The sequence below is a fragment of the Ciconia boyciana genome, chromosome 4 (assembly GCF_034638445.1).
Source record: "Ciconia boyciana chromosome 4, ASM3463844v1, whole genome shotgun sequence".
NCBI lineage: Eukaryota > Metazoa > Chordata > Aves > Ciconiiformes > Ciconiidae > Ciconia > Ciconia boyciana.
In genome coordinates, this window is record NC_132937.1 from 92611085 (window position 1) to 92634942 (window position 23858).

Consider the following 23858-nt stretch of genomic DNA (forward strand, 5'->3'; position numbering starts at 1 on the left):
AGCTAGTAGCATGTGTTAGCCCATTCAAGTTTTGCAAATGTTGGCATAAGGAACATGAGGAAAGGAAACCTCTGGGGCATGAAGCAGCCGGCTTGGAAGGCTGATACTCTCCCAGCAGCAGCCAGGCCTGTCTCCTTCTGGGGTGATGCAACCAGGCAGGGAAAAAAGCCCAACTGAGGAGACGAGCAGAGTTTGCTTTGGCGTGCGCCTCGCTTATTGTGGGAGAACCAACACCCAGAGAAAACGCTGCAAGCACATGGTGAGCCCTCCCATGATTAATTGCAAAAAAATCCTGATGTGAGTAATGTTGCTGTTGAGATCTGTAGTTGCAGACTAAACCGAGAAGTCGCAGCTTTCACAACAGACAAGCTGCAATTTTTATTGCCTTACATACAGACGTAGCAGGGGTGCGCGTATATGCGTGCATATGTGTACACCCCACATAAGATTAATAAACACACGGTGCTGCACCAATGAGTACAGCATGAGGTCACACCTCATGCAAAAAAGCGAAGTAGCAGTAAATCGCGTGTCTCTGTACCTGCACAAAACAACTGAGTCGCAGTCGTTGGGACACAGCTACTCTGCGTACCCCAGCTGGTGCAAGTCAACAGATCTGCATCCGAATAATGAGATTACACTATCTCGTGTCGGCTGAGAACGTGTGCCTGGGCATTAGCGGGACGATCCCGGTTTTGTGCGCACGCCTGCGTCTCCTGTTTGCAAAGGCAAGCGCTCCTACCCACGGCCAGGCGGACAAAGCCACCCCGTCCCCCCGCTTCCACGCAGCGGTGCGCGGCGGTCCCCGCCACCCGCGGGTCCCTTGCCGCCTTGTGCCAACGGAGCAGACGCCGGTGCCTCCTCCGGGCAGCCCCGAGTTCTGCCCGCCTTTCCCGCCTCCCTTCGGCCGAGCTCCCCCGCACCGGCTGCCCCGGCCCGGGCCCTGCGGCGGCGGCGGGGGGGGCGGCGGGGCCGGTGTGCGGGCGGCGTGCGCGGGTGTGCCATTGCACACTTCCTGCGGTGTGTGTGACCAGCGCCGGTTTCCGGTAGCTGACAGGAGCCGGAGCCCGTCGCTGCCTCCTCCGGCGCGGAGTACGGCCGCGCAGGGCAGCGCACACGCACACACACGCACACACACGCACGGGGAGGGCGGAGGAGGAGGAGGAGGCGGCAGAGGGCGGAGGGACCGGAGCAGCCCCCCCGCCCCAGCCCCCGAGCAATATCGCAGTAATCCCCCCATGCAATACAGCCGATATTGCACAGCCTCCCCGCCCCGCGCTCCCACGGACAGGCACCTGCAGGTACGTGACCCGCCCGGCCGCACCGTGCGTGTGCATGCGTGTGCGTGCGTGTGTGTGTGTGCGTGTGTGCATCCAGCGCTGCCCGCCGCGGGGGCGGGCGATATTCCCCGCATCTCTCTTTGTGCGCAGCGGAGGGCTCTCCGGGCAGCTTCCCCGGGCAGATACGCGGCCCCCCCCGGCCTTTCCGCGGGGCAGCGTGCAGTGGCAGGGTAGGTGTGCCCCCCCGCGCTGCACGGGAGCTGGGGGGGCAGGAGTGGCCGGGGGCGGTCGGGGTTTGGCGCAACATAGGGAGCGGGGTGACCCCCCCACCCCCGTTGCGTCCTCTTGCAAAAAGAAAAGCGACCCTTCCTGCCCGCCCCCCCCCCACCCCCCCGGGCTGAATTAGGGGTGGGAGGGGGGCAGTCGGGGAAAGCTGCGGTTTGGGGACCCTGGGGTCTGGCGGTTGCACTGCGTGGGGGACCGAGGGGCAGTGCCTGGCGGTGTGGTTTGGGCCCCCCGGGGGTTCAGCCCCCCCCCCGGCACCTCCCGCAGGAGGGCAGGGGAGCACCGGGGGGTCCCTCTCGCCCCCGGCCTGAGCAGGCAGTGGGGTGCGCGCTGGGAAAGGCGGCCCCTCGCAAACTTGGCTTGTCACTGAGACGAGGCAGGAGCGATAAGGGAAGCCAGAAAACTGTGAAACAAGCTTGGAAAAGATGGTTAAGTGCAAAGGAAAAGAGTGAAAACGGTGGAGAGATATATTGAGCCTTCCGCAATTTAATTCCGGCTGTCGGAAACAGAGCCACTTTCCAGCCAAAGGAATAACTATGACACATACGTTAAAACTCACCTTCCATCTACAGTGTTAATGGTTATAAATATCCCCTGAACACAGCTGGTTTAGTAGTACTAGATGTAGAGTAGGGCTGTTTCCGTTCGAGTGAATGAAGACCTGTCATAGAAACAAAACAATACACCGAGTAAAAATGAAGTCCTCGTATATGCCTGGCTTCACCATTTGAATTGTTAATCCGTGAAGTTTGCTTTTGCCTGCCTTCTCTGCCATTCCCCCACTATCCTCCTCAGAAATACAACCTCTGCAAGTACTGCTGCAATGCCGAAACTGCCATAGATGCTAAAGCTTGACTGTGAACTGCCAGGGACAGTAATGGTTTTCCTTTTTTCTGTTGATTTAAAGAGAAATGGGACCAAGCCCTTAGCGTGCTTGTTAGCAGCAGTGAGAATTTGCATAAATCAAATGATTATGTCCCTTTCCTACATTCTGTATGACAACTTTTCAGGTCAGGGACTAGGCTTGTTTTCCTTAACTTTTTTCCTGCTTTAAACAGAGTAACCCCAAAAGGTCATTTCAGGGCAGGAGTGACCAGTTCCTGTTTCCCCCCGCGGCTGCTTCTGTTCCCCTCCGTATAATTCAGAGCTCAGACCGACAGGGCTGTACTCGTGTGGTACTGCAATTAATCTAATAACCCCAGCCGGCTCCAGGCTGGGGCTGCACGCCTGCCCCACAGCACACGTGCATCAGTTCAGACTGCTTCCGACCGACTGGTATTACCAGGAGCCCAGTAAAATCGCCTTGGGGTCAGATCTGCCAGTTGTCTCAGGCTGATTTTTCAAATGTCATTTCAGGCTTGGCTAAACCTATTTCTGCCCACTTCCAACGCCACACAGAAGTCGAAGTCGGAAGTCACACGGTTCATGCACTCACCTGCTGACCTGTGCTGAGCCTGGCACGCGACCTGGCTAAGTGATACCCACAGCCCCTCTTCCCCCTCCACCTGTGGCTTTCAGCAAAAAGCTCTTTTTCAACCTTGTGCTCAAGTTTTATCAGCGCTTTGAAATCCTTTATAGGTAAATTAACAAACCAACCTGACAGTTTAAAAACCTTGCACCCAAATGAGTAATAAAGAGAGAAGAATTGGCAAAAAGATACTGTGTGAACTAAGTATTAACAGAAAGTGTTCAGGGGATAATAGATGGTCATACATGCAGCGTAAAGCTTCTTGTGAGAGGCATATGCAGTGGAGTTACTCTTTCTGATGTTGCCAGTAACTTATCTCAAGAGTGTAACACAGGTCTTCTTTGTATTCCACTAAAACAGATAGGTTTCCAGGAAGAAACCTAAAGCTTGTGGAGAAACTCTTAACAGCTCCAGTACTTCTCTAGCCATGGTCAGCAAGCTGGTGTTTTGTTTTGGTTTGGTTTGGTTTTTGAGCAAATATATATGGATGTTGCTGATACTGATGCATCTATGCGCTGGTAGTCTCCGTACTACACCAGGAAGTTTCCTACCACTGAACTTATTGAAAGTTTCAAAAGCACAGTATAATTCTGTTTCATTCACTCAATGATAATGGGTTTATAGTCACCGAGTTCCCAAAGCGGCAGCAGTTTGCTTCATTAGCAGTTCGCTTCGTTAGCAGTTCACACCTGGCAGTCACCAGGTGCACCTTCGTTAAGCGGCCACCGAACCTCGCCTTGGTGCCAGTTTGACTGGGCTGTCGCCTGTCCGTGCACTCCAGCTCAGCGGAGACTCTCCGAGTTTCAGCAGTGCCGTCTTCCAGTACCTTCAGTCTCCTGACCTTATGCCTCTCTGCCTCCCTTCCCTGTTAGTTATAAAATGCAGACAGAAGAGGTCTGAAGGTCTTAAGTGTGGGCAGACCTGTAATCCCAGCCTTGGCACTGATTTCCACAGTGCCACTGTTTTTCCACATCTGCACTTGGGGAGTGATAACCCATCCATGCACAGCTCACAGAGGTGGTGTGAAAATTAACTACTGTTTGTAAGGCACTTCACAGAAACGTAGATGGCAATGAGTCCTCTCGAGGACTGTTACGCATCTGGTAATTCAAGTGTAACTAGCTCAACGTAAGGCTTTGCTTTCAAAGGTTATTGCTGCACACCTTTCTGCAAAGTAAAACGGGGTGAGATGAAGGTTAGTGACTTAAAGTAGTGCAAATTTTAATCGGCTTTTCTGGTTCCTTTTCTGTGAAAAATATTCAAAAAGGAGTGTCAGTTTAAGTTAAATGTTTCCGTGATGGATCTGCATAATAGCTCAAAGGAACTTGAAAGACTTATACCTTAGTACTATTAATAATGAAGAAGACCTGTGGAGCACGGCTGCTTCATCTTCAGTTACTTGACCTTGGCTCTGATTTGTTGATTTATGAACTTTATTCACTGGCAGGGTTGGTGAATTCTCTTGCAAGACAGAAATTACAGTGTGCCAGCCCTCTGGTTTCCGTGGTAACGAGTACACTGCACAGATTCCCTAATGAGACCCTTGGCTGGCCACTGATTGTCTGCGTTTTTCTGGTTTAGTAATTCTGGGCCCTGAAATAAATAAAAGGTCTTGTTCATATGACTGTCCAAACTCAAGCAGTCAAAATGGAAACAGAAATAAAATAATAGATGCCTTCAGCACGCTGAGAATGTATTGTAATTTAGCCTCATACATACAGGGGTGGGATATAAGCAGGTAACTTTCAGTATTGTGTGTTCTTCTGAGAAGGGTATGGTGAAAAGGACCCATCCCAGCTCTTGGGTTTAGTTTGAGCTTTGTGTACTTCTTCTGTGGCTGACCGATATGTGTGCAAAGAAGTAAGTTATTTGGCATCATCTGGGGTCTATTCTCAGTTACAGGTTTTTTCCACATTTTCTGGTCGGCCAGTTTTTATCACAGTCCTTGTATTGCTGGAGAGTTCCTTCATATTCCTCCATTCCCTTTTCTTATTTTTGTTTAGCAACAGGCAGGATCTGCAAACTTTTGTTCACTTGACTGATGTTAGCTCAAAGACATCACATGAGTCCTGTTGCACCCAGGCATCTTAGGGTTTTAGTCCTGTGAAAAGTTACAGGAACAGAAGTTTTCCTGTAAGTGCGAAATTACAGGATTAGATTCATGGTATTCACAGAGTGAGCACTGTGGCCTTCTGCAAGTTTTTGCTTCCACTGCAAGAGTTCAAAGTAATTATTTTCTAAAAACAGTCACTGCACCTAAAATATTTCATATAGGTGGTTTATAAATAGTACCTAAGATAACTGGAAGAGATAAGGGGAGGGAAGAGATGCCTCTCCCTTTTTCTTTCCAGCTTTGTTTATTTCATTAATTTTCCCACCCTTTTTTGAATGGTCTGCCCTATTCTTTTCCTCTGTGCTCTTCAGTAAAGTGAGAGTCTTTGGTTGGTGTGGACGCTGAGGCAAAAAATCCCTCCAAAATGTTTTTTAAAAACAGGAACATAAGCATATAGCAGTGAGCAAATGTCCAAACACACGTTGCTTAGCTTTGGCAACTGGACTAGAGAAGAAGTAGTTTTCTTTTCTTGAATCACCAATGCTATAGTTTGAAAGCCTTATTGTTTAGTCCCTTCACCTATGAACAGCTGCATCTTAACGAAAGAAACAGACAAGAAAGGTATCCATGACATCTTCTATAGCAGTTATCTTCTATAGCAGTTTTATTCAAAATATGTGTCAAGCTGGCAGCAACTGAATTTAGTAATTTCAGATTTCAGTGGCTATCTGGTCATGGGTTAAGGCTGGAGAAAAGAAAAAACGCTGATGGTCTAGTAGTTTACATTGAAATTCTTTCTTTGCCCTGCCACAAGCAGCCTGTAAATGACCTGTGGTACTTAACTGTGTATTAACCCATCTTGCCTTAAAGATTGCCGATTGGTGTGACAAACAGAACAAAACTAACTGGAACAAGTGGTGGGTCAGAAATCCATCTTAAAGGGAAAGCTCCAGAGGAAAGCTGTGAAATGGCTAAGAGCCAGACACCATGCCGTATTTAGGCTCCTGGTCGCTGAATGTCTTCTTTAGTTTCAGAGGTAGCAGCATTTTAAAGCAGTGTTTTCCCATGTGTGGAGGTGTGCTGGCCTGCCAAGAAAGGATCTGCGGTTGTTAAAAGCTGTTGCTGGGTTCTGCTGTTTTGGCTGCCAGTGTCAAATGCCGTCCCCTGCCCCTGCAGACAGTCCCCAACAAAAAAAGCAGAGTTTCTAATATGCCTCTGCTGAACCCAGCCATTTATTTTGTGGGTGTAAATTTCCACATGGTCAAGGGCTGTGGTTTACAAGCTGTTTTGGGAAATCACTTAACAGTTTGCCCAGTAGTGTCCCAAAATAACTGCTGTTATATTTTATAAATATGTAAAGATATATCCTATACAAATATGAGTAATATACAAATATAAAATTACTGTTATTTATAAATATATATCTAATATATACACATACAATATTTGTACTACATATAAATAATATAATTTATTTTGTTATTGGATTATTATGTATTCTATATTATTTAATATACTATAATATCTTCTATTAACATGGTATATATGTTTTTTATTATTATACATTATTATTATAATACATATTCTATCCTGTAGTGAGATGAGAGAGAACAGATAGGTCTCGCAGAGAAGTTGTTTGGCTTACGGGGTGAGGGAGCTGTGGTTTGGCTGGGATCTCTCCTGCTCCTGGTCCTATCCAGTGTTTTCCCGAATGATAGAGTGGAAGGAATAACGCACCTCCCTCCGTATTGCACCTGCGCAGAGCACGAGGCTGGAAGGAACCGCAAAGACATGGGAGCACAGAATCAGATTTCAAAATCATCTCAACAGGTTGGAGATCTGGGCTGGAGACGACACGGTGTGAGGTGTAAAAAGCAGGCTTCTGCTCTGTGGTAGGATTAGGGAAATGCTGAAATTATAAGCTGGGTAGCAATTTTTTGGTTGATTTTTCTTTTTTTTTAGCAAAAAACCCCTGCTCTGCAAAGGGGAAGGGAGTAACTTTGCTCCATGGCCAAGGTGGATGGGACAGGGAATAATAATTTTCAGTAGGAGGGAAGGTCAGGGCTAGGCATCAAAACACGCTCTCTAAGAAAAAGGCTCACGAAGCTCCGGGGTAACATGCGAGGATGCTGCATGGGAATTCCTCACAACAAGGTTACATGAGCATCTGTCAGCAGGGAGAGAGGAACTATGAGTCTGCTTAGGAGGAGCCCTAGTTTTTAGTGATTTTTCTTTCATGATTAAACCCCTAGTCTGTAGGAAGTTTTTCTCTAGGACAAGAGCATAATGGACGTTTCCTAACAGGGCTGAACACAGACAACCAGAAACTCAATTTTTTTAATAGGACATAGCAGGGGGCGCAGAGGGGCACCCATCTGGAGTTGTAAGTGACTGCAAAGCACCTTCTCGTAACGTCAGAGCAGCGTGACCCCGTGTGATGTGTGAACGGGCGCGTGGAGGGATGTCAGTGGCATGAAGAGCAAAATGCTGTGGCGAAATGAAAACACTTTTCAATTGGCGTATCTTCAGCTTTGTCCTTGTCACAGTACCGATACCTCTCTAGAAGTAGTCCCTGTGCAGGAAAGCGCTTGAACAGTTAGAAACTTCCTCCCTTTTCTGAACAGCACGCTAATATGGTATTTACACCTTAGCTGGGCTACAGTCAGGTGCTCCCGTGCGGTTGTGCAGAGGGAGTTTCCAGAATGAGAGCCGAAATTAGGGAAAGATGAGCTTTTGGTATGCGCTTGGTGTTGCAGTGTTTTCTTAACTTTTCTGCTTGTCTCCTCTCCTTAAACCTGAAGCCGCAGACCGTAATTTCTATCCTTCTGGTGTCTCTGCAGTCTAAGTATGGAGGGGAGAGGATGTATACATGTTCTCCGCTAAATGTTCTCCTGAAGTGGTAGAGAACGCCCTCATCACCCCGTGATAGTTTGCAAAATCTGCTGCAACACACCATAAGGAGCCAGCATATTTTAGCTGGTAACACTCCAAATGTCATAGCTTAGAATTTGCAAAATATTGCAGGATGGAACAAAATTTATGAACTATTTTCAAAATGTAGAAGCTGACACTTCTTTTTAATCCGTGAGATTTTGATCCTTGCTGTTGAGCCGGTTTTGCACGGAAGATGTCGATGTGCTCGTTCAGTGGAACATTTTCTGTTCTCCGTCATGTGGATTGTCCCCCTTCAGCACTCCATAGGCATACCAGGCCATGCCACTCAACACTGTGAGGTTAAATATCTGCCTAGATTTTTTTGTAACTGAAAGCTTGTTATAGAGTCTTTTTTTTCGTGTTTAACTAGGAAAGTGAGTATTTCCTGTCTGAAATTTAGATTTCGTACTGTCTTTTTTTAGCTCTGTTAGGGGGAAAAATCATGTCTGGCTTCCCCCCCCCCCGTTTTAGTTGAAGCATATTTAACCTTCTTACCTGTAACTGTAAAATCAAGGGTGCGATTTTAAAAACTGAGCTCTTACTCCCAGACTCAGTGTTCAATTTTTTAGACCCAAGAGGCAAACATTTATGGTGCAACCAGCAAACTACAATTGAAACTGTTCTGTAAAGTGCTTGGCATAGTCTGTGCCAGATGTGTGAATCCTGGCAATTAAAATTGCAGACATGATGAGTGTTGATGACTTAATTTTAAACCATTTGGATTTAACATTTCCATCTCTGATTTCCAAAAATACAGATAACTGTTGTGGAACTAAACCAGTTAAAAAGAAGTGTTGTCTTTTATAACAAATGAATGAACACTGAATATCCACCAGCAGGTTGATAATTTCCACATCTTCTAGATTTCAAATTACATTTCAATGTAGATTCTCCTTACAAGTTTAAAACTTATGCCTCCAAGCCAAGACTTGCAAAAAAACCTCCTGCAAATAACTTGTGTCCAAAACCTCTTTCAGTTAAATCCTGTTTTCTGCACACAGCTTCCCTTCATAGCAGGCTATAGCTAAGAATGCCATAAATGGCTTTTTTTCACTGAACTGAATATTACGAATTAAACAAACAATGTAGGACTCCACCCACTTTGTCTGACCTGATGCCTGGCATCGACCTAAAAATCAGGCACAGTGCTGAGTGTTTGCTGAACAGGCAATGTGATTTGATTGAAATACTGGTGACTGATGAAGATTTTTTGGCTGGGGAGAGCTGGGTCAGATATTTAGATTTTTACAAATCTGTTTTGATTTGACGGAGAGAAGATAGCTATTGTGGGGGTGAGTGAAGAAAGCCAGAAAATAATATACGCAATATATATAAATCCACAGTATGTAGATTTGTTTTTTCCCCTTGTCTTACCTTGGTCAGGGTTACTTGCTTACTGTAAATACTCTAAGGGCTCAGTATAACATATTTAGACTTTACGGTGCAATCCAGCAAAACACAGGTGAGTGATCGTCCCAGAAACAGAAGCACTAGTCAATTAATGCTTTCAAATTTTAGTAGATAATTAAGTTCCATGCATTTTTTTTCCTGTATTTTTTCCCAAATTGTCCATGAATATGTTTTTCTTTCAGCTAGCTTTTATGTCTGGTTAGATAATCTATTCCGCAATAATGAGACTGATTTCAGTATGGAAATGCAGGCCTTCTTAGTAATGCATTCACATGTATGAAAAAAAAGGCTGTCTGGCAGAGAAAAAAATTAAAAATTTGTAAATTAGGATTTACAATTTCTTTTGGACTGCAAGAGAATACATTATATTAAGAATTGCAAGTAAGTCGTGTTTTGGAATAGCTCCACAAGATAGTGGAGCATTACTGGAATAAAGCACCAGGCAATTTATATGGAGGATGGTTATTCACTCAGCCCTTTATTTGCAAGAAACATTCCACACTTTAATTGAGCTCTCTGCAATATGCTGCATCTGTTTTAATGCACTGTGTTTGCAGTATGCATTCGAACAGTCTCATAAAGATGGTTAAAATTTGCTTTGGTCTAGCCAGGAGTCAAGGAGAAATAGCAGCTCGGAGCCATATAGCAAAGATATGCACTATTAACCATTGCAATTTAATTTTGTGTGTGTGTGTGTTAACATTCAATACTTTCCTGTTGGATAGTTAACTCTGTAAAGCTAAGTGACCTCCTTCCAGTCAGGCATCGCTAAAACTGTCTTCACCTCTGCTGACCTCCTAGATACTGATTAAACTGTTCAGCTGTGTTTGATTAGCTTAGTTTACAGACCATTTAACTGGTGCAGAAGTATTTACATGGGATAATACTGTGAAGATTAAGATGAGGGAAGTAAAAACCTGGAACCACTTCAGCAGGTTTTATGAAACAAAGGGGTATGAATCCAGTATGTGTGTGTGTGTTTTAAAATCTCAGGGCTTGCCCTTTGGGCTCAATGATTTATTTTTCTTCTGGAGGAGAAGTCGCTCTTGCTCCTGCAGCGGAAGGCGATGATTTCCCTCATTGCAGCAGTTCCCCTCGTGGCCGTACCCTGATGCTGGTGCCCTGCCCATGGCTGTGAAATTCACACTGGGCATGAGGAATATGCTCTTTAACAAGATACGAGCAGAGCAAATTGCTCTGTGCTTTACTTCATTAGTGTTGGTGCACTACCACTGTCCTAGCACAATTAAAAAGCGGAAAGTCTGAGTGAACACATCTAGGTGTCAGCTGTTCAGTGTCTTTCCTTGGCTGCGTCCACCTGGTGAATTTCACTACTTGCCTACACTGTGCAGTGTTGGAAGGCAGGTTTTTTTGTTCCCATTGGCATAGCTGGGGTAAATTTGTAATATTATGTTATAGCCATCCTTTTCATCAAATGCCCTTTTTTCCACTACTAATAGCCACTGGGCAGTGATCTTCACTGACGTGTTCCAAGGGAGTTGCCAGTCTTTTTCTTCGTCTCTTGTTTTTTTGGCAGATTGTAGCTCTTCAGAAGAAATTGGGATGATCAGCGCATTTTCCCTTTCGTACCCAGGTCATTCATCAGGAGGGACTTCATTGTGCCTTTCGGTGAGGAGATGGAGGAGCATCTGCGTGTGGCTCTTGAGACTCCTGTGTGGAGGAGGGAGCTGGAGTCTTTGCTCAAATGCAGTTTTGCCCTGGCCCCCACAGATGTCATTGTCAGCGTTTTGGGACTGGGTTGGCAAGTCAGTAGGAAGACTTGAAGGACATACCTGGTTGCCTTGATGGTACTATACAAATCTTCTTTTAAAATTAAGGCAGCCTTTGGTCGCCTTGGGGAGGGCAATAGGTGGGGACATCCTGGCTGTGCAGGGGGACCAGGGCTTTTGTGTGGGTGAACCTACCATTCCTCTGGGTTTTGTGTGGGTTGTCCATCTCACACAGTGCACAGTTTGGTGGTGCGGTGAGTTTCCTGCAGTCTTGCATGGGCTTTTTGTCCAGGACTGATGTCCTAGCAAATGCGCTTCTGGAGCCTTTGCTAGGACATCAGGTTATTTGCTAGGTTACCTTTGCTAGGTTATGCAGAGGTCTGCAGCACTGCCTGGTGTAAAAGCCTCCTCCCAGCCAGCTGGTGACTGGGAGAGGTGGACCCAGGCCCCCATGACTAAGGCCAGAGCCCTCTGTCGCAAGGTCCTTCTCATGCAGTGGGAAGGTCCGCTGTTCCCATTGCACACCGCTTTTGCGTGAGTTAATACCCACTCTCTAAGGCATGAGGTGTCTTGTTGAAGCTTTATTGAAGGTCAAGTAAATTAAGTCTTATAGGCCATTTTCATCTGCTTGATTCACCTTTCATCTCTATTTAATGACTACTTCGAAAGACTCTCACAGCCATCAGGGGTCTAGCAGTTTTCTGTCGTGACTGTTGGACAAGTGTGATCCTATCTGGTCACATTTAAGTGATGCACTACTTTTAATTATGCTCTGCCTGTGCAAGATACTTTCTCAAAATAATAGAAATGTATCACGTTTCCTGTATTTATAATTACACTATAAGGAATTCAGAAGGATGTCAAAGTAAAATTTCTGCTGATATGACATGCTATTTGAGAAACAATGTCTTGTTTTTGTTGTGTGTGGGGGTTTTTTGCTGGTTTCAGGGGACTGACAAAAGAAAACGGCATTTCCATTTTTCACATGGTTTGACCCATTAGATTGTTTGGTAGAAAGTATTCGAGTAGGCGGCAAATTGAATTGCTTTTACGTTTTCAAGACAGTTAAGATAGAAAATAGAAAAGACAGCACTAGATAAACATGCTGCATATATAATAATATTACTGCCAAGGAAATTTAATTCAGTCTTCAGTGATGGGTTTGGGCAGATGTGTTGCATTCAGCTAGAGATAAGGTAATGCATGCAGTGCAGTCTCAAGTAAGTAGGAACAGAATGAAACTGATATTTTGCATTAGTTGTGTATTATTTATTGTATCTGATATAAGTATACAGCAGACACCTGATACTACCACCATCTGCCTGGTATCAGATACTGCGTCTGCATGTGGAAAGGGTAGGGTGGTGTTGTCTGGACTTTCTGTACAAGAGTTGCCTCAGAAAAGCTTTTATTTTGTAAACAACTATTTTGCAAGTGCTTTTCTGGGTAATTTGCTTTCTTTGCTAAGGCTGTAGTTCTGTCATTACAAATCAATAATTGCATTAGTAGTTGGCTGCTAGTGTGCAATGGTCCTAGTATTTTATCTCAAGCCAGTGAAAAGCAGCAGTTATGATCAACTGTTGTAAGAAACCAATATTCCTGTGCTCTGAGGGTAGGAGACTGCAGGAAGACAGTTTTGGGATAGTTCAGTATCTGAATATACTGTGAAGGGGAAAAAAGTCTCAAGTTTTGAAAAAGTGTTTCACCTGAGTGCTCTGAAAAGGTAGATGTCAGTAATATCCTTAGACGGAGAATGAGAGAAGGAAGAAAACAACACAAAAAATGCAGGGGTTTCCAGCCGTTCAAGTAGGAAATAAACTGATGGAAGAAACTAACTGGTGCACCAGATAACCTGGTGGTTAGGTGCTTCAGTGCTGTTTAGGTGGGAGATGAGGTGGGACTCTCAAACTTGAGTTTGCCTCAAAAGCTACATAACTCAGGACTAGTGCTTCCAGAAGGAGCTTACCATATTTTGATATAATTCTCTCAAGGGAAAACCAAGTCTTGAATCAGATTCTCTAGGCAGGAGACTGCAGTTCCCTCCAAAATGGTGTGGTCAGCAATGGTCCTGTCCGCTCTCCATCTACCTGCCCTGAAGACCCCAAGGAGGGCCACATGGGCTGTCCACAGACCCGCTACCCTTTACACTACAGAAACATAGCTCCCATTTTACAGAAGGAGAAACTGAGTCAAAGAGACCTGGGCTAAAGGTGTTTTGTTGCTGAAGGGCTCAGACCACTGAGCTCCTGACTGTGCTCCAAGATGAGACACAAATCTGGGGCGATGAGCCTGGGTTGCCTTGCTCTGCCCAAGAGTGCTGACAGCTACAGGGATTCTCCTTTCTGCCTGTGAAGGGATGAGGTCCAGAAGATGAGAGAAAGACGTCGCAGCGTTGGACTTGAGCTGTGCAATCCTGCTGCATGTGTCTGCCCTGGAGTTGGGAAAGGTTTGTGTTTGAACAGACCACCTTCCCCAAGGCTGGATGCAAGGACATTTAGGATTCTTAGGCTTTTTTCCTAATCGTATAGCTGGTTCTTCAGATACCCCAGTACTGTCAGGTTTATAATTAAAGGAAAACAGCCTGTTCACCACTGCCACCCCGCTGCTCCAGAATCAGGGTTGTTACCAGAGCACAAAACTACAGTGATCCAGTCCCTGAGGAATGGGGACCGCAGTGCTGGCGGTCTAACAGGTCAGAGGGGCACAAAATGGGGAGAGTAACTTCTACCCTCCCACCTACACCACGGAGAGCAGCTAGGTCCTTCTCCAAAGTCATGTGAAAATGGCTCCTTTTGAGGGGGAAGTGTGGGTGAGAGGCTTGCTCCGCTATGGAGGTGGGCACGAATAATGAGCAGTGCGTTTTGGTAAATGCACAGCTACGCTGAGGAGTGTCATGTGCTGCAGCCCTGACGAAATCTGCACTTTTGCAGGTGGAGGGGAAAAGTGCTCAGGAAAGAAGGTGCAGGAATGGTTTGTGATCTTAACGAGCGCCTGAGCCACCACGGTTGGCTTCCAGGCGATGCCCAAGGTCAGGAGCAGGCTGAGCCCCACTGGGTTCATGCTCTTGAGCTGGGTTGTGGAGGAGACATGTGCAATAACAAGGATAAAGGACGGGGGACATGAATGAACCGTTGCAAACCAACCTGCACCTGGACAGCACCGTGAGCTGCCCTGGCAGTTCAGCAGTAACCCGCTCTTGTTGCTTTCTTGCCTCTCATGTCAGCAAGGGCTGGGAGTGTTGTAGAAGTGAGACACAAAATACCCCAGACAGGGTCAAAGCAATAGGTTTTTCTGGTAAGAGGAGGCAACAGTATTCAACAGTGTCTTTTTGAGGATGATACCTTAGCCAGTGATACCTTGAGGAGAAAGGGACTACAGCTAGGCACCAAAAAGACAAAAAATGGGCAACAGAAGAGCTATCCGGCGCTGCCTGATGCTCATCAGGAAATGCAGCTTGCTGTGTGTGGTGCATGCGGACCTTGTGCGCTCCACTGCACCTGCAGCATGCAAGCCACCAGGCTTGCCTGTGCAAAGCAATATGCCTGCGTTTTGCTGACAGAAACAGAAAGTTTTTTTGCTCTTCCTTATGGGATGCATTTGCTTGTTATGCTAGGGGAGCATGGAGTAACCTGGGCAGACAGACAGAATGACCGTGCATACCCTGGGGCAAGACACGGTGTTTGTTCTGACAAAATCCTATTTTATTCTGGTTTGTTTTGTGTTCGTAAAGGCCTCTGCAGTGCATTCTGGGGATTGAGTGGGCTGGGAGTGGGAAGTTGCAGACTGCTGGGGAGAGCAGTTTTTCAGGAACTGTTGCTGCTATAAATGAAATCCATGGCCTGTCTGGTTGCCAGCTTCTTCCTCAGAGTTAACAGAGAAGGCTGTTTAGAAACTTCCATAAAGGGCAATCCTTGATTTTCTGTGGTAAGGGTGGTTTGAGAAGATTTAAAAACATTGTGAATTTAATTTTACAAGCAACTGTGCATGTACTGCTCACCAAGAGTGCTCCCAACTGCTCTCTCTCTGCTGCGTGGCATGGAGAGCATGTGCTGCTCCAGCTCTTGCACCCTGACCAAAATCCCCCCTGATTTCAAGACTGTTCAGACCACCGCACTAGTGAGATACGTCTTGCTTATATTAACCTCAGTGGCAAAGGAGTTCAGTGTGGTGTGAATGGGGAGGTGCGAGGAAAATCAAGCGAGTGCCCTCATTGCGCATCACTCAGGATCAGGCATAAGGCTGGCAGCTGGGAATCCCACTTGGCTGTGACATGCATGGCAGCAGCATGTGCCGTGAAGGTGCAGGGGCTGGATGGAGCTGATGAAGTTCAGCCAGGCACAAAACCTTCACCTGACCTTCCACCAGTCCCTCTGGATGGGCCGAGACGTCTCACGTATTTCTCCGTGCCTTTATGCCTAATGGTAGAACTACTAGCATTGTTGGGGCAGTCAGATGCTATGAGCAAGCATTAAGAACGTTACAGGCATACGTGAGCCTCGCTGAAACTGACAGTATTTGAGTTAGACAGCTGGGTAAAGAGTGAATTTCTTAATAGTAGTTATTGAAGTTGGTCTTTAACTTTCTGCAGAAGCACATGTTAAAGCAGAAGCAGGCGACAGTGTTGCTCTCTTTCACTGAACAGTTTAGTCCAGTGATAACATTACCACTTGTGTTCTTCATGGACATTTGTTTAAAATATATCTGTGTTTTGTTTTGGGGGGACTTTTTGCTGACATTAATTTCTTAAGTCAGTCTTTTCCTAATGTTAACTGCTGGTGTCATAGACATTGTACATTACTGGCATCAAAAGTATTCCACAGGTAGCAGAAGTGAGCTGGTGGTTTTTCAAGCATGAAACTAATAAACACAGAACGACACCAAAACAGGGAGCCCTGAACGATACCGCTGTAGCCAAGCCCAACGCTGGGTGTTGCACAGCTGTGACTGTGGTTCGGATTTGCACCATGTTCCAGTGATAAACACCCCACGTTTGCAGGCACCCGGGTGAGCAGGTCAGTCTGACCGAGCACCGCCTGCCTCGTGGGCGAGGTAGTCTCTGGTGCCGTCTCCCTCTATCACCCCTTGCTGCTGGCCTGAACGGTCTCCATGCATTGGAGGGCAATGGGAGAGAGGGTTTCTTCTGCATGTCTTGCATCTTCACAGGGCTGGCTCAAGTATCCCTTCTAGTTTCTGGCACAGAACCAATGCTGCCTGCCAGAGGATGTATTTGTCCCAGATACTGCTCTCCTTGCCCCCCCCGCCCCTGCTTGCTCTATTGAATTGGACTCCAAATGTGAACACCCAGAAGACTTACCTTTAAGTAACTTTTTTTTAATGGCTAGTTACCAAACACAGTGCTCTTAGCTATGACATGTTTAACTTGTGCAGCTGTGCTGCAGAGAGAGAAATCTTTTGACTGCCCTTTCCCTATCCATCATATTCCAAAAGTGTACATCCAAGAGGTTTTAACTTCTTGCCTTTTTGCCTTTGGCAGATTTATTCTCTTGCTGCACAGCCATTCTAAACACAAGCCTTTTAAAATGCTCTGCGAGGCTTTATTTTTGTTCGTATCTGTTTTAGAAGTATTCCTAGGTCTGTTGTTCCAATCCGGCAGACAGTAAGTAGGTTAAATTTCCCCTGACATCCCTGAATGTTTTGCTTGCTTTAGAGACCGTAGGGTTAGAGACTCCAGCGTAGTGTGATGTTGGTCCAGCTTGAAATGAAACCTGATTTTAACAAAGGTGGCCGCGCCTCCAAGGGCCAAGCTGAAGACCATACTTTTATGTTTTTAACTGATCTAAAAGCAATGACATAAAAGATGTTTAAAGGAGGAACAGAGCTGTTCAGTTTTATCTCCTGGTGCTGCTGGGCTTTATGAAGCTGGTAATGTGGAGCTTGGCCTTTGCAAATATAATTTGGGATGCCCGAACTTCTCAGATGTCCTCTGTGTTTTGTAAAGCCCTTGAGTGCTTTGTTTCAGTGCAGTTGTTTTCATGGACGTTGGCTGTCGTAAGTAATTTGGTTACCAACAGGCACGGTTACAGAAGTGCTAGCATTCATGCCCCATCGGAAGCAGCATTTCAGCACTTGCGTTTCCACTGTAGCGAAATGTTTAAATTTGAAAAGGTGCTTGCAGAGAGATCAGCTTGTCAGTATTGTAGTGACATAAGGAAAAGCATCTATGTCTCTCCTGCAAGACTGTGTTCATCTGTTGGGTGTGGCAGCATTTCTTTTTCTATAACTACAGGAAAGTGGGGGTCAGAAATTGCTTCTAACCTTTTGTCTAGCCAGGACAGGGGCATGTTGTGCCCCTGCAGGACAGTAAGTGGAATGTGCCCTTCTGTTTGGCACGCCAGCAAAGTCCCTACGTAGGGGGCTGCTTTGCTAAGGGCTGGTTTGCAGCATTGTTGTTGGCTTTGCACATGTAATGGGACTCCGGCTGGAGGTGCCAGCTCGCTCTGACCCTTCAATGTAATCTCAGTAGACAAATGCTATTGAAACCTTAGGCTGAACTGTCAGCATCATCAGGGTTAGGAAGCTGAACGTAGCAGGGACACTGTCACTTTTTCAGTGATTTCAGTGATAACACTCAATCTGAATCCTTCTCTTTGGTGCCAGCATGCACCTTTCACTTGCAGTTGGGCAGGTGGAAGTGGAGGAGGACAGGGACTGCTCTTCAAATCTGGTGGATCTTGTTTTCTCCTGCCTTGCACGTGGCACAGTGGCTCTTGAGATGCATGCAGGTAAAGGTGAAACGCTGTCAGTGTGAAGCAGGGGTGAAAATCAGCTCAAGGCTTAGATCTGGTGTAAGGCAGGGGGGAATTGTCCCTCTGGCTTCTTTCTCAGGTTGCTCCAGCATTGCGTATGGATATTGCACTCTGCAGCAGAGTGAAAGGACCTCTTGCCTTGGCAAAGTCAGAATGAGGGCTGTCCAGAGAGAGGTACCAACAACATCACTGCTGAGTTTGGGGGTAGTAATGTTCACTGCTCCCCCCACCAGCTCTCTCTCACTGGTAATGGTTTGCAATTGGAAGAAGCCAGCCATGTTTGCAGACACCTGAAGAATGGTGCAAGGCATTAATACAATAATACACAATACAGGGTTTTTTTGTTTTGGACTCACCATAATAGTAAATAGTCAGCAGCTCTGACTGGAGCAGGACTTTCTGAGAGAAGAGGAGATGAAGCTGTTCAAGCGCATTGCCAAAGAAGTCCTTTTGAAAAGACGTCAGCAGAAATTCAAGAAAGGGGTCAGGGCAGTTCAATACACTTAGCCCCTGTATTAATGTCAGCATGTTCTTTTTCACCCTTTCTCCTTTTTGTTTGGTTTCTAATTTCTAAATAAGAGCCTGTGGAATTCCTCAGTATAATTCCAAAATAACCCTTCTAGGTTCTGCTTTATTCCTCCAAACAAGACATGTCCAGATATCTGCTGAATCTGTATGAACAGTTTTGTGTAAGAGACCTGACTGGCTTCAAATGCAAATACACTCCATGACACAGTTGGATGAATGGGTATCTAATGTGTGCATGTCCTTGCAGAAAATGTTTACAAAAATTAGATTAGTAATTACATATGTTAGAAAGCTCTGTGTTACCTGGACTGTGATCTTCAGTTATTCTTGGCATGTTTTCCAGTGTTTGTAATTAATTGCTAATAGGTTATTCATATCTGGAGAGAATTAATTAAGAGTTAAAAGAGAGTTAAAGGAAATTAGATATTGATATCAATGTCCCTGGAATGACTACAGGGTATGACACTTCAGCTTATATTTCTGGTAAAAGGTTTCTTTTTTCTTTTTTTTGAATAAGCAATGGCTGTATATTTTCTACTAACTCTATTCAAAGGCTGGAATAAATGCAACCACAAGGAAGGATTAGTTGGAAACACTGTCAGGTTGATATAGTAAAATATCTTCTAGTATCTTTGAAACCTACTGTGTTTTAAGAAATATTTTGGTTTATTGTCTGTCTTTTAATTGGCAAGAGAAGAGAAAGTCTGGAGTACCACAGATGGAAAGATTTATATTTTTAAAGTTTTTTTCTGTTATCTTTGGAGAGACTAAGTTTATCTGGATGCATTTCTTGAAGGAGGTTAGTGATATGCTTTTGAGGTGTGTACCTTAAAATAAATTACTATCCTGCTTGTAATTACTTTTATTCAGATGTTTTTACTAGCATGCATTTTGTCTAGGGCCATTTCTCACTCTAGTCATGAAATGAACCAGTATGAGCAGAAATGGGTAATTTTGGAATGAATTTCCTCATCTATTTGGTGCAGGAGATCCAGTACTAATGAAGCATAGCAAGAACAGACTTTAATGAAGATGTGTAATGTAACAATGTAACAATATATGCAACAATATATTAATGATTTACAATTATATATCATTTCTATATCAATTATATATTAATTTTTAATCTTTTACACCCCCTTCCATTTTACTTGTCCCATGATATATAGTCTTATTTTTATTGGCTCTGCCAAACATTCAGCAGTGTAAGTAGCATGTTGTTCTGCCAGTTGTCCAGAGGCGACATTTCTGTTTTTGAATCTCCAAGAGGAAATAATGAGGGCTTTTGAGACTCTTGAAAGTCCTCCACGATAGATACAGCTCTTCCAAAGTCTTCTCTTGTTTGCCTGCTGCCAGTGCCTTTATATGTAAAACATTAATATTCTGGGCTTCCTTGCTGTTTCTTAATCATGCACCATCCCTAAATCTCCATGTTGTACATGCCAAATCTTGCACTGATGTTAATAACAACTGTGCTTGCTTGAGAAGACAAATTTAGCTCTTTTGGCCAAAGCTTTGGCACTTGCCTGTCTAAAGCTTTGACAGGTTTTTAGACACTTGGGATCAGATTTTGTGTATGTTTACATGCCTACAGAGACCTCTGAAAACCTCACTCAGTGCTTGTCCATCCTTTTGATTACATAAATGCTTCTAAGAACTGGGGCCTGGGCTGGCTGAGCCAGCCAAGGTCAAAGGGACCTTTTCCATGTACATATGCTTAAGCCTCTGTAGCTCCAGTCCCACTGAACCCAGACCTGCAGGCTTTCGAAATGCTGTGCAGAACGGCCCGGGCAGGCTCTGTCCCCGAGATCTCTACATTGCACTGTGGCTCTCTCCCTGCTTTCTCCATCAAGAGCAAGAGCAGGTCAGGCTGCTTGCCCTGTGGGTCTGCCACCAGCTCCTCACCTCTATGCAGCTGCAGCATCATGAGGCTTCCATCTCTTTGGGCTCTTTCAGGGAATCAATCTCAGTAATCTTAAAATGTAATCTGTTTTAAGCCTTGGTTTAAATTTTAGGATAATCTGAATTGATCAATTATATTGTGTTAGAAGCCTAGAAATCCCCGAGGAATGTTTCCAGGGGTGATAGAAAAATTGGTGCAGAGTTAGGTGGAGCATTTCTAATTTTTTTATCCACTGCCTGTTGACTACAGGATCTTACCCTGTATTTCTGACTGGCTTACATTTGAATTCAAATCCTTGCTTTTACTGGCTTATCTCTGGGGCATCTTTCATATTACTGTTTTTCCTACATCATGTCAAAGTCTTGTCTAGGAACTTTATTAGGGACTTAGCCGCATGTGATCTGTTATGCACAGTTGGATACAAGCCTGTTCATGGAATAATCTGCTGTCTTTATTTTTCTTGTATTTTTTCAAGTCTGTTCTTTCTTGCAACTCTTTTCTCCAAGTTTTGGGTTTGTGGGTTTTTTTTGAAGCTTTTAAAAAGAAACTGCAGGGCAGGCCCTCAGTCTGATACCAGTAGTTTAATGATAAGGATAGTTGTTGATACTTACAGTACGCAAAAGTCCACTGTAAAGACAGTTTCAGAATGTTTTTCTTGCTGAGAATTAAGTCCTTGGAAAATCATTTAACATCCAAAACCATCTCTGTGTTTAAAAACAGAAGGGAAAACCTAAACCCTTAAATTCTAGTATAGAAAGTGGAATTTTATCCTCACACAGAAATGTTGAGTTGCTGTGATTGTTCTAGTTTTCTACAGAAAACAACCCCTCTGTTTTGTGTAGATGGTTAATAATGTGGTTTCACTGGCACTATTTAGCCAAATAATGCATGTTTTCAATATTGCTATAGTTGCACTATTCCAATTTCCCTTAGTTTAGAAAAGCCCTGAATTGAGAGAAATCCTACAAATAAAAAACTCAAACCGACTTTGGCACAGTAAAGTCTTTCATCGACAGAAGCTGCTTGCGTTTGCTTGCGAGGAATAGCATGGTGTAGTTAAGTTGTCTGGGCTGGAACTGAAGGCATTGGTTTTCCACTAAGAAGATGGGAGAGTTTGGTCTTCATAATTTGTGTGCAAGTCAACAGTAATAGTCTTGTTTTCTTTTTAGTAAATTACGTGTAGACTTTCTCCTAATACAATTTCTAGGAAAATGAAAGACAAGGGAAAACATCTTGCCTGCAGGCTGTGTGTGCTTCATTCTTATTCTAATTCTAAAATTAGAGAGGGTACACACACTTAATTGTAAACTCAGGAAATCATGTATTTTAAAGATTTTCCAAACATGTGGTGTGATTTCTCCATTAAAGAATGATCGTGAACTGCAAGCTGAGGCAAATGCTAGCATCTTTGATATAGTGTGGTTTTATATTCAGATCATCCTGAGAAATGGTGTGAAGATGCAATTCTGGAACAAATTTTAATAACCAACACAAAATAACCAAGCCATGATACATCAGCCCCCTGGTAGCTAAGTAAAAGCTAGGCTTTTTTCAAACACTCAGCACTTTAAAAATCTTATTGTCAATATACTTTTCAGAAATGATTTACCAGAAAATGTGTTCTTTCTTTAAAAATGTCCTTTGCTGAATACAGGGCTAGTAAAATATGAGAGATGGCTAAGATTGACTTGAGGCTACAGTAAAACTCCCTGCCATGTTTTACCAGTCCTAACACACAGGCATCTTCTCAGGTAGTCCTCTGAGCTGTCCCGTTGGTTGCGTGGTATAGCAGTGTACATTGGTGTCACCATCGTATTTACGCTGACATTGCTGTCATTGCTGTCGACAGCCCTATTGACAAAGCTCGTGGAGGTGCTGTGAATACTGGGTCTTTACCCTGGCATTGTTTCAGCAGAGCTGTTTAACTATTCAGGTGTTGGCTGGATGCAGAGTTCCCGGTCATTGTCGTTTCTGCCTCCTCCCCAGAGCAGCTTTTATCCCAGACGCTCGACATCGAATACTAGAGGTACCTGAGAGTCCCTGCTTGGTTATTGCAAGACCCAGTTCTGGCAAAAGCAAACCCAGAACACATTGTGTTTGCTCTGGGAAGCTGTGTTGCTGTTTTCACCCCCCATAGCTTGCTCTGAGTGAGGATGCCAGCTCCTGTATGAATAGCTTGCAGTCATTAAAAGTGGAGATAAGAGTTTCTGGCACTTAAAAGAGATGCTGGATTGACAGAAATGGAGCAAGAGGTCTTATTCTTGTTTCCTGGAGGCTTGACCCCCTTACTATGCTTCAGCCCTGCTCTGAGGGCTACAGGAGTGGCTTTGAGCTCTCATGAACAGTTGGAAATTCCTGGGGAAAATCTGAGCCTGGATCAGAAACCAAACAGCTCCAAAAAGGCTGTTTTCCAGAGCCGTAACACACCTCTATAACTGTGTTTGAGCACAGGCTGTATGTTTACACGTCTTGCAAAGCTCTGGAAAAAGCTTTAGAGAAAAACACATGAGCAGGCACTGCTGTATGTGGGGTTACCCACTCATGCTGAATTCCTCAGCAAATATTGTTGGAGCCAGAGCATGGTAAATTGCTTGTCCTGCTGTTTTTTGTTTTGGTTTGTTTTTTTATATTAAATTTTGGTAGACAAAATGTGAACTCAAAGCAAGAGAATCTGGCTTACTACAGGGATCCAAGGACTGGTGACTCAGTTAAAAAATGCCATCTATCAAATATAACGATGCAAGAATTATATGAGTGTAGAGGCATATTTGAATCAGTTCTGATTCCCCAAAGAACAGCGATCAAAATTCACCCATCCAGGGAAGTAGCTGCAGTGACATTATTCCTTGGGCAATTCCAAACTCATAAAATAGACATCTGAGCCTGGCTCAATGACCACTGAGCTCAACGGAGTCTTCACCTTGGTGGGTATTAGATCAAGCTCTCCTAAGCAAATTTGATGGTGGATAGTTTGGCTGCATCACAACAGCTGTTTCCTTCTGTGCAGCGGTGGTCCTACCTGTATTCAAGGAATGAGCAACAGTGCAGTGGTAAAAATGTCAGAGCTGGAAACCTTCATTTTGACTTTGCTATAGAAAGACACTTTATGAAAAGGACAGATTGGGTTTGAGGGTGTGGAAAAGTTCAGTGTCAGACCCATTACAACCTCAAAGGAAGGTAGAGCCAAATTCAAACAAGTGATAGTTGCACAGCTTTCTATGAGCTTATATCTGGGATGAATTTTGCCCTGATCTTCATTCTTGCTACATCTTCTCCACTCTTGCTAGTGGAGAAAGCCATGAGTGCAACTGAAAATGTTTGCTGTCTCCATGCTTTTGCTCTGGAGAACTTTCCACCGTTGTAGAAATGTATGCTGGAGTGAACAGTGAGTAAATCATTTATGTTTTTAAAAGCAGGATTTCAGCTGGTCCAGCTGGTGTATTTTTGTTTTGAAAGTTCTATTTTATATAGAAGTATTCCTAACTTATATGCGTGCTGGA

At 44.6% G+C, this 23858-nt stretch overlaps 1 protein-coding gene across 2 annotated transcripts in view; it reads left to right on the top strand.

Moving 5' to 3' along the window:
• The first annotated feature begins 774 nt into the window (after window positions 1-774).
• The window catches only part of KIAA1958 (KIAA1958 ortholog), a 65473-nt gene continuing 42389 nt past the window's right edge, over window positions 775-23858 (top strand). For both annotated transcript variants that reach the window (XR_012042344.1, XM_072860614.1), the window contains exon 1: window positions 775-1301. The gene's annotated coding sequence lies outside the window, so the exon portion shown is untranslated. The remainder of the gene's footprint in view (window positions 1302-23858) is intronic.